Source organism: Sinocyclocheilus rhinocerous, unplaced genomic scaffold (genome assembly GCF_001515625.1).
Source record: "Sinocyclocheilus rhinocerous isolate Xijiao unplaced genomic scaffold, SAMN03320098_v1.1 scaffold1002, whole genome shotgun sequence".
Taxonomy (NCBI): domain Eukaryota; kingdom Metazoa; phylum Chordata; class Actinopteri; order Cypriniformes; family Cyprinidae; genus Sinocyclocheilus; species Sinocyclocheilus rhinocerous.
Window position 1 is genome coordinate 108,851 of NW_015623463.1, and position 11,346 is coordinate 120,196.

At 36.9% G+C, this 11,346-nt stretch overlaps 1 protein-coding gene across 3 annotated transcripts in view; it reads left to right on the forward strand.

Annotated features, from left to right (window-relative positions):
• The window catches only part of LOC107745446 (metallophosphoesterase MPPED2), a 58,951-nt gene that overhangs the window by 42,651 nt on the left and 4,954 nt on the right, over positions 1 to 11,346 (forward strand). The window lies entirely within an intron of this gene.

Consider the following 11,346-nt stretch of genomic DNA (forward strand, 5'->3'; position numbering starts at 1 on the left):
TCACTGTGTGGGGGAAAAAAAGTGTTGTTTTAATTTTTGAAATATTTATGCTTTGTGTTGTTCCTTCTACTCTTGTTCATATCCACGAGACTCGGAGGGAAAAAAATAACAACTGCCCATTTATATGACATCCTGTCCATTGTAAGTGCCTATTCTCTCTGACCCTGGCAACACCCAATATAGAAAGGTTAAGACAATAGCCTTTATCACCCTGGCTCTCTTTCTCACTCACATGGGCATTTATTCACTTACCCCCTTTTCCTGTTGACTACTAAAACCTTTGCCCTAGACTCCTTACAAGCGATATAAGGTGCACGGCTCAGTGAATTGTAGTGTCGCCCACCCTCCTCTCAGACTGCAGCTGATTCTAATCTCTCCCCTCCCAGCAGCCACTTCTTCTGGCAGACTGAATGGAGACCTGTGTGAATAGTGCTGCCTTCCTTCAAGTTTCTACTTAAGAGTTCAGGAGTGATTTTGGTCAGAAAAAAATAGCAATTTTGTATTTCTTTCTCTTTTTCACTTCCTGCTAAAGACAGGAAGCTTTTAGCTCTAGTTTTTAGTGGTAGTGCTAATACAACAGAATGAAGAGTGAAAGATGCACATTAGGCGTTTAATTGATGCTTTATCTGTTGGTGTGTTCAAGTCATGTTAGAATGAGTGCACATCAACATCGCTGTGAAGATGTAGTCTTTCTTTTAGCGAAAGTTTCCGAAGAGGATGCTTGTCAATTAAAGAATCACAGCAGAAGCAGATTGTTATTGATCACAATAAGTAGTTGTGAATGTTGACCATTTAGTCTGTGTGCATTCTTTGTACAGTTGATAAAGAGTAGTGATAAAGCGTGCCATGAAAACATGACTCGTATAGCTGGTTTATTATGAGACTGACTTGTGCAACCAAACTGCATTTCCCATCATTCCCTGTGATAGCATATGAATGAAAAAGTACTTAGATATGACATCAGTTACACAGCTATGCACATCCTTCATCCAGTGAGTCTGTTTTACTCCGAACAAAATAATAATTATGACCAATATGTTTCTGCCATGAATTCCCTTAATTGCCCAAGTCTACAGTTTTACAGTTTTCCTCTGGTATTATACACACTCATGCATATATGACTACAGACAACATAGTATAAATAGATAATAATTAGAGGATTTCAAATCATAATGCATTGAAAATGGTATGTTAGATAGCACTTTGGTGCTAAAAATTCTGCATAAATTTTAGCCAAATATTTCCTACAGTCCTTTGCATGCAATGGTTTCCAATGGCAGAATTTTTGCATTTTTTAAAAAAATAAAATAAAATATTAATATTTACACTACAATTTAAAGGTTTGTGGTCTGTAAGGTGTTTGTTTTTGAAAAAGATTTCTGATGCTCAAGATTGCATTTATGTGATCAAAAATACAGTAAAAACGGTAGCAATTGTCCGATAATCGGTTTTACCGATATTTTTCCCGATATTTAAGCATTTTCCTTTATCTGATATACTATATAATTAGAATACTAATCTTTTTGTTTTTAAGATGACTAAAAGATGACTGAAAATGTTATAAATAAATCTGTCTATAGCGGTATCGGTTATAAAAACTCAAAATCGGCCAATCTCTGTAATATATTCATGTGATGGTATGTTGTGAAAACCATGATACAATTTTTTACAGGATTTTTGATAAATAAAAATAGTAACTTATGTAAATGTCTTTACTGTTGCTTTGATCAATTCAGTGTGTTCTTGCTGAATCAAAGTATTAATTTCTTTAAAAAATGCACTGAAACTTTTGAATGCTAGTGTATGTACGTCTTTTCAGCAACTAATACAAGGAAGCAAATTGGAATTCAGTTGCTCTGTTTGTCTCTTTCTCTCTTCGAGTTTAAATACACTTTCTAAGCATTATAAATAACATTACATTTCTATTATAAAAGCAGTTGCAGTTAAGCTAGTAGAACAAACATGGTCTCTTTTGTCTTTTCTCTCTTGTTCTGTCAGTCTCTGAGCCCTCAGAACTTCCTCAGAAAAATCTATTTCTGTTTTTCAGCAGCGTAGGTTTGTTCGCCTCTCGTTTGTGGATTTCTGAATCCGCTCTGAACAGTAATTCACATCGGTATGGTGAAGGAGTTAGAGTACACAAGCTCAGGTCGATAAAGGGAAGCAGATGCCAAAATGCTAATTGGTACAGCCTGTGAGCCGCTCTCTTTCTCATCTTCCTCTGTAATCTTTTTTCATCCGCCTCTTTTTGATCTTTGGCTTACAGTAGGAGAATGAAAATAGGGATTTCTATTGGGCTTTTTCCAAAGTCTTCCCAAAACATTTCCATGATTGGAACAATACATTCAGCCCATAGGAATGAGCAGGAGACCTTTACCTGCTTCTGAAGATTTATGTTCACCTCAGATTCAATTTCTTCATTAAAACATCAAGATTTTATATCCGAGCGTGATTCTTTTGGGTGGGTTCCGGTGTTTCACATCTTTATTATATATAAATAATATATAACTCTTTTCTCTTTGAAGGTCAAGTGAATGTTTTTCTTCTAAATATTTGAAACAGGTACATTTCTGTGAAATGCATCACACATAAGCTTCACTCTGGAGAGAATCAGACAGTAGTTACTCTTACTTTCATGCTGTTGATTTAACATCTACAGTCTATAAAATGTTATGGCCTCAGGTTGCAAGTATCAACTCTGCAACCATTGAAACACCAATGTGCTACTGACCCATACAACATTTAGCATAGTAACCGTAGTTTCCATACCGTAGCTCTGATAGCACACATACACAGAACAGGCGTCTGTTAGATGTGCGCGTGACGGAAAATATGTTGGGAAGATATTTGCAATGTCTCTTAAAACATTCCCTGTTGAATGTTAAAACAACATTCAGGAAATGTTTTTGTGACATTTATAAATTTAAATGTAAGTGAATTAGGGTTGCATGGTATACTAGTACAGTAAAAGGTACCAAATGTTTATTAGATTTCTTAAATTTCTTTATTTCAGAATTTATGTACAGGTTAGAGTACATTATATTATATATAAAATTTGTTTATTAAATTATTTTTCAAAAGTTTGTGTAAGATTTTTATTGTTCGTTAGATAAGTATTTTATGCTTACAAAGGCTGCATTTTTAAATAAAAAAATACAGTAAAAAACGTAATATTGTAAAATAATTTTACAATTTAAAATAACAGTTTTCTATTTTTCTGTTTCTATTTTTTTATAATATATTTTAAAATGTAATTTATTCCTGCGATACAAAGCTGAATTTTCAGCATCATTACTCCGGTCTTCAGTGTCACATGATCCTTCGGAAATCATCCTAATGTGCTGATTTGCTGCTCAAGAAACATTTCATATTATTATCAATGTTGAAAACAGTTGTTCTACTCCATATTTATGTGAAAACCATGACACATGTTTTTTCAGGATTTTTTGATAAATAACAAGTTTAAAAGAATACATTCATTTGAAACAGTAATTATTTTAAATTTTTTTGGACAGTCCTATTTAGCAATCAATGCTTTTCCGGTCATGTGTTATTTAACAGACATCATGGGACGTGATACATTTTTGTAAAAGAAGCGTGACACTTGACCCCAGATTGCTCCAGGGTGTTTGTCCTTGTATTGTAAGTATACTGTAAGTCGCTCAGCTAAAATTTTCACATAGTAAACTACCCATGACCAACATCAAGTTTGTAAGAACCTCCAGATCTCCACCCTGCTAACCTTTTTTCTCTGTATCATGTGCTGTGGGTCAGGTAACCTTACCGCACCTCTGGCCCTCCTTTAGTTAAACAGAGCGTAGTCCGGAGTCTCTGTGGCTCTTTTGTGTGTGTGAAAGGGCTTTAGTGTGTGAATAGGGTTGAGGTGGGTGAATGGGGCTAACTGTGTCTCTCCATCTGTCTTATCAGAGAGGGCTCTCATTACTCTTTGGCTTCCTGAAATTATCCATATTTCAAAGTCACGTCGTCCTGCGTTGATGTGTGAATGCACAGGTCTTCATTTTCCTTTCCGCGAGGCTTTTTATACCTGCCAAGAGGGAAGAAAAGGAGTGAGATGGAAGCGTATGGACTTGGAAAGAGCACACTTGCTCTTTGTTACGTGACCCGAAAAACATACAGTCTGTGTATTCACACACACACTCATGTTCTCTCCGGCACGTCGAGACATTTATCTACCCCGTGTGCTCTTGAACTGCTCTTTATATTGCACTGCACAATATGTTTTCCCTCTTGGATGAACATTAATTATTCGAATAACTCTGCTGTAGATGGTAAATCTTTTGTGTCCTTGTGAATATTTACGTTAGTGTCGCTTACTCACTAAACCTGTCAAAAATAGGCCAGGGTCATATTTCAGCCCAAAATCAGAAGACAAAAATAAGATTATATATTATAAAGGGCCATTGAGAATTTTTTGCATTGTGTCATTGTTTTTCATGACACTTAAGCATATTTTCCTCTCAAATTCTCATTACCATAATGGGGAATCATTACTTAAATGCAGCAAAAAATTGATATATTTACTTTATGCAAATTTTGTAATTCATAGTAGTTTTTGCTGAACTGCCTCTTAATTTATGCTAATTTAAAATAAAAATTAACAAGAAATTAATTGCAGTAATAATTGAGATTTTTTTATTACTATTATTTCACAAAATATTTGGATTTTTATTTTGTTATTTGTTATTTTGTTAACTTTTACTTATGGTAAAGAAAATTGAGGAATATATTATGAATGGTCCATTTTGTTCAAAATAGTAACATTTTCATATAAAATTTGTGTGTATATAAATATTTATTATATGTGTGTGTGTGTGTGTGTGTGTATAATATCTTGTTTTATTTTCCTATTTTTAAATAAAATAGGGAAAATATTTAAAAAACAAATGTCTACACTGCTGTAGCTTGTAAAACGTTATTGCATCTATATTAAAATGCTTTCAAAAAGGTCTGTATACCATCAAAAATTGTATATCATTATTATTGGGGGAAAAAACAAGGTACACTTTGCAAATATTTGAAACATTTGTGTGCAGAACCTTTTTTTTTCAACATTTTTTGATTTTGTTGTGATTTCATGAGGTTCACTGAGAAATTATTTACTGCCTCCTCTTGAACTCTTTTTATATTCTGCACAGAACAAAATGTTTTCCCTCCCGAATGATCATTAATTACTCCAATAGTTCTGCTGAAGTTCGTAGACCTTTTTATCTCCTCGTGAGCTTTTTTTCGCGTCTCACCTCAGCTGTGGAGCTCATATGCATAGTGTGAAGTCATTTCCAGCGCTGTTGAGCTGGTTAAATATTTAATATGTGTCTGACACTTTCTCTGTACAGGGTTCAGGTACTGAATCCCTCGGCTTTGACTTTTGTGTGCGCGTGCAAGACACACATGCACCGGAGCTCCCGCTTCCCGCAGAGACTGCTGAATATTTCACTGGCGCACCGTGCCCTTTGATGCCTGCTTTAATCCTTCATGGCGCTCTGCAGGAGGAGCTCTCGGGGGACGTGTGTGTGTGTGTGTGTGTGTGTCCACACACACATGCGTATGTGTCGGATGTGTTTTAATGAGCCATATTTTTTTGGTGAAAACTACAGTTGAGTCGTGTCTGATGCTGTTTTTTCTTTCACTTCTCCTGAAAACCCACAACCGGTATTTTCTGAGTCAAAAATACGGGTGTGTTTTCTTGTTCAGTTCCTGTGTTCTTCACCTGTTCAGTTTCCTTCCCCCCCGTAACCGTGCTTATACCTTTCATTCCTGATGTACTTTTCATTTCCAAAATGTTGAGACGTAGTCAACACTGTTTTGCAAAACACATTGAATTTGGAGATCATGTTACAAAGACTGTGAGTGTCTTGAGTGATCTGATCACAAGTGAGCAGCACAAAAATACAGGTGTGGTTCAATGAGTCTTGGGTCCAATCATAAGGTGGGCAGGGTTTGTAAATGGTAACATAAAAAAAATATATAATAAATAAATAAATATATATATATATAAATATAAATAATAGTTTTTTTCCATTTTAAATGGTCTGGCAGTGTGACACATTTTAGTACAATGTTCAAATGTTTAGTTCAATGTTATCTCTCACTATCAGGTCATACAAACCTGCACAAATGTACAATCATTTTATTATGATTTTTTTTTTTCAGTTATTTAAATGAACTTGTCACTGAGCAACTGTTTTATAGCTTTAAAGCAAGCAATTGTTCTTAAAAATTGCCTGTCTAAAAATCAGGCTTTTATTTTTATTTATTTATTTAAACTTTTTTTGTATCATATTTAGACATATGCAATATCAGAAGATGCTGTTTTAATTTCAATGTTAACAAAATAGTTGTTTATAGTTGTGATTTATGTTTAGGGTTTATTGTTTAGTGTCCCGCTCTCTCCCTGAGGACGACACCATCTTATTGCCCCACGTTTAAGCATCTATCCGTCTTCACTCCTGTTGTCCTCCAGGACCCCTTTAAACTCGGTCGTTCCCTCGCCCTCTGCCCACGTCCATCCATTACAGTCCAGCACAGGTCATTATCAGCGTCCCAAACAGAGACAAACCCCCCTATTACCGGCTCACGTCTCCACCCCTAAGTTAACCTGCGAGTGGCCTTGAGCCGAGAGGTCATTTATCAGGGGTCGGTGCGTTGGGTATCATTACGGCGGGACTCTGGGTGCTTGATAAACTGGAGATGAGCGCTTTGAAACTGGGCATTACACGTGTGTGGGGATAGATAAATATACTGTCCTGTGGCAGTTGGGTCGGCCCCCCTCGGGACAAATAAAACCCCTATTAACATCCAACCCTTCATTGCGTTTGACAGGCGAATCAATTAGGCAGCTGTTTAGGTGACCTGTGTGCTGCAGTGACAGTGAGGTGAGGGAGCAGATGAATGGAGCGGTCACTGGAACTCTCTCTGGGGACTGCAGTGCGCTGCTCTGTGCTGGATCACTGTCACATGATGAGCCGTCTTACACTTCCTCACACTTCCTGCAGCTCTCAGTGCTTGCACAGTTTTCCTTCCTTCCCTGCTTCCTTCCTTTTTTCCTTCCTTCCTCTTCCTCTTTTCCCTCTGCTGCTTCATTGATGTCGTACCGCCTTCTGCGATTTCTGTTCCTTCCTTCCTTCCTTCCTTCCTTCCTTTTTCTTTCTCTTTTCTGTTATTTCTTCCTTGCTTTTGGTTTTATATCCCATGTTCATCCTTTCTTTCCCTCCTTTTCGTTCTTAATTTACTGCACCAGTAACCCTGCACCTTCTTTCTTTCTTTTCTTGTATTTCTTTTGTACTTCTCTGTTGTACTCTCTTGTACTTTTCTGTTTTCCTTCCTTTTTCCACCTCTTTCTTTCTATATTTCCTTTCTTCCTACCAGGATTCCATCTTGTTTTTCCTCTTTCTTTTCTTCCTTCCTTCCTTCCTTCCTTCCATACTTCCCTGCTTCCTTTTTTCTTCCCTTTCTTCTTCTTCTTTTCCCTCTGCTTCTTTGTTGATTCCGTACCTTCCACCATTCATCACCTTTCTTGTCCTTCTTCCATCCTTTTATTATTTCTTTCTTTCTTCATTTTCTGTTTTTTTCTTTCTTCCTCTTCCATCCTTCGTTTTTTTTCTGTTCTGTTCTTTCATTCATTCCACTATCACTGCCACATTTTTCCACCTTCTCTTAACTTTCCTTCCTTTCTTTGATTCTTCCATACTTTTCCTCCTTTCTCTCTTTCCTTCATTTCTTCCACCTCTTTCTTCATTTTTCTTCCTTCCTACCTTCATTTCATCATTAATTTTATTCTTTGTCTTGTTCTTATTCTCTAATTCAGTTCTCTCTTCCTTCCTTCCTTCCGTCCTTTTCCCCATTTTCTCCCTTTCTTGTCCTCTTTCATCCTTTCTTTCTTTCCTGTCACCTTTTATATCTTCCTCCCTCCCTTCCTTTATTAGTTTCTTCATTTCCTTCCTTCCTTCCTTCCTTTGTCCCTCACTATTTTCATTTCTTTTTTCTCTTCATCCATCCATCCCTCCTTACTTTATCTACTTCCTTCCTTTCTACTATCCTTCCTTTCTTCCTATCTTCCTTCTTTTTTTGTTTTCCTTCTTGTGTACATTCTTCCTCCTCCCTTCTTGTACTTTTCCTCTTTATTCCTTTATTTTTTTCCTTCCTTCCTCCACTTTTCCTGCCACCTTTTTCACCTTCTCTTCTTTCCTTTCTGTCATTCTTCCTCTTTCCTTCCTTTCTTCAACCTTTTACTTCATGCTTTCACCCTTCCTTCCTTTTTTTCCTTTCTTCCTACTTTCATTCATCATTAATCTCCCTCTTCCTCTCTCATTCATTTCTCCCTTGCTTCCTCCTTGCTTTAGTTCTCTCTTCCCTTTTGGTTTCTACCCATTATTTCTTACCTTTTGTCTACCTCGAATAGTTCTTCATCTCATTCTCTCTTTCGCACACATGCCTCTTCTTTCTCCCCCATCCACCACTACCACTATTCCCTTCTCGATGCTTTTCCGTTGTAGAGCAGATTAATGGTGTCTCAGATGTATATCACACTTAGGTTTCTAATCTTATCGCAACGCTTCACACGGCCGAACAAAAGCCACGTGAAGCTGCGTGCATCGTGTGAACACACACTCCCACATTCACCTCCAGGCCTATCTCTGAATACCATCAGATTCTCTTGCCAGAGGAAGGCAGATTTCACCCCGGACCTGAACTCGACCCTTTCATAACATGCCGTAATCCATAACACGAACGACTCACCGTGCCCGCTCTCAGACCTGAGAATCAAAGCATTATGCCTGAAATTCATGGATGCACAGAGTTCAGCATTGACACAATGTCGTTTAAACAGTGCTGTTTCTTAGGCCACGGCAGGGTCAGACCTCAAACCCTGGTGGACTTTTTAATAGTGTAACCGGTTCAAGCGCGAGCTCGTGCTGAGTGTGGGTGGAGTGTTTGTGTTCATAAGCTCTATGGACTTTCCTTTGTAATGGTGGAGGAGGTAAACATTCGGGAAGACTGTGATTTTGCTCCGTGGTGCTGTGGCGTGGGTCAGAGGAGCGCTGTGTATTGAGAGTTTAATGTTATCTCGCTCCCCCTCTCTCTCTCTGTTTGTTTTGTCTATTATATTCGCAGGCCTCTGACCTTTGCATTGCTCGGTGTGTAATGTCCTGCTGCCTGACAGCTGGAGCTAGTAATACTCCATCCGTTCCTCACACATGAACAGAGAGCAGTATATGAGGAGACAGAGGCTGTGTGTGATGATCGAACTCACTGGGGTTGACATAGAAGGCCATCATCATCAGGACAAACATTGATAAAATATGATGCATTAAATGACCTTCCTGCAGTGTTTTGATGCCAAATTGCTAACATTTATATTTGAAATAATGGTTAATTTTTGCAGGACACTGTCAATTTTAGTAAGACAGGAAGTTATTCATACTGACAGTATTCGCTTCTGTACGCTGTTGTGTAAACAGGGCAGTTTGAGAGTCACACCTGTTTCAATAATATATTTCTTGTCAGTCTCTGTAACTCTGTAAATGTAGCCTATATTGCAAGTAATATCACATACTACAGGACAATTAGCGTAAATGTAATTATCCATTGAAGCTGGCACATAAATTAATTTTTGCACTACAAAATCATTGTATAGTACACTAAATAATTCATTGAACTCTGTACTGAAAATTGAAACTTTAAAAGTTTGAAATCATTATTAATGTGTCATAGTACTAATACTTGTTCTGTAGAATAGTAGAATAAGAACTAATACTTATTCTGTAGAAATAGGACTGTGCAGGTACAATAATTTATTCATTATTTTCTATTCTTTTCCTAACAATATTGTATGATTACTTCAGAAAAATCAATACAAAAAAATTAATAATAAAACTAAAAATCGTAAACAAAAACACAAATAATATAAATAATGCTTGATTTTAAAACTATCATGTTAAAATTGTGTGTGTGTGTGTATACATATACATACATACATACATACATACACATATATATATATATATATATTAGTGCTTGGCAATGATTAATTTTTAATCGCGATTAATCGCATGTTTGTCTGCATAATCGCATTATGCACAAAATTCAATAATGCATATAAGGTTTTATAACAAATAGCTGTGATATAAAAGAACAGTGTGATATAAATACTTGACTGAATTTTATTTTATTTAATCCTGGACACATTACTTTACATCATATGGATATGAAACTTTTCATTGTTAAAACGTCTATCATTCCTGATTTGTTCTGTTTTTTTTTGTTGTTGTTGTTTTTTGGATGTACTGGCATTATTAGATCTGAACATGATTTTCAAGTTCAAATCTTCAGGATATTTTGAGTACAATGAAAAAAGTATGTTAAATGAAATAGTTATCTTCGTCTGCATGAATCAAAACTGCGCACAAGTTTCTTCTGACATTGTGCAGATGGTGGATCTGCGAGAGGACCATCTAATCTGGTGCGTCAGTGTAGCCGCATCACATCCCGTCCTCGCATCTCCCGCTCAAAACACACACACACTCACACCTCTGTACAGTATAATAAGACCTATGTGCTTGGGTCCATAGAGGAAACAAGCTTTCCTTTATATGACCGGGATGTCATTAATCTTCATGGAGGTTTACAAATGCACTCGCATGGAAGGTGTATTTCATTGACGCAGTCTGATCTTCCAGCGTCCGTACCTTAACATTCCTACCATGTACTGCACGATATGAATGAACGTTGTGTTTTCTGGACAATATATTTGAGAAGATTATTTGAAATATGCTCAGGTCATGAGATATAGGTTGGATTTACGCCACACTATCTTTGCTCCTCGCTGTGCTCATGTCTCGTTCTTTTTCTCGTTTTTAAAAGACAATATTGCAGGAGTTTTTTCACGAAAGCTTCATTTTGTGCAGCGTCTGTGACAAATTGCTGCCGCGGCACAGAATGGCCTGGTTCGCTATGAGTTATGTCAAGTCAGAACTGTTTAAGAGTTGTGCTTCCCCCAAGACACATTTCTGCTTATCCTCACCACAGTGATGAAACGCAATACAGCCTTGTCAGCTTAACGTACTCATTTTCCTACACGTTTCTTGACAATTTTGTATAAATCTGTTCACTTTGTTGCAGAGTTCGGTTCCTTGTTAAAGAAAACAACACCTTAAGACCTCTGTAAATTCTCTCTCTTTTTTTTCACCCTCTCTAATTTTTTTTCTTTCTGCAGATAGAGATTGAACGACTGCAGGAAGCGTTTTATATGTGTCAGGTCTCCCCTCCGCTCGACCGCTGTTCGATAATCATTCGATTATCGTTAATCATTAGATAATCATATATATATAT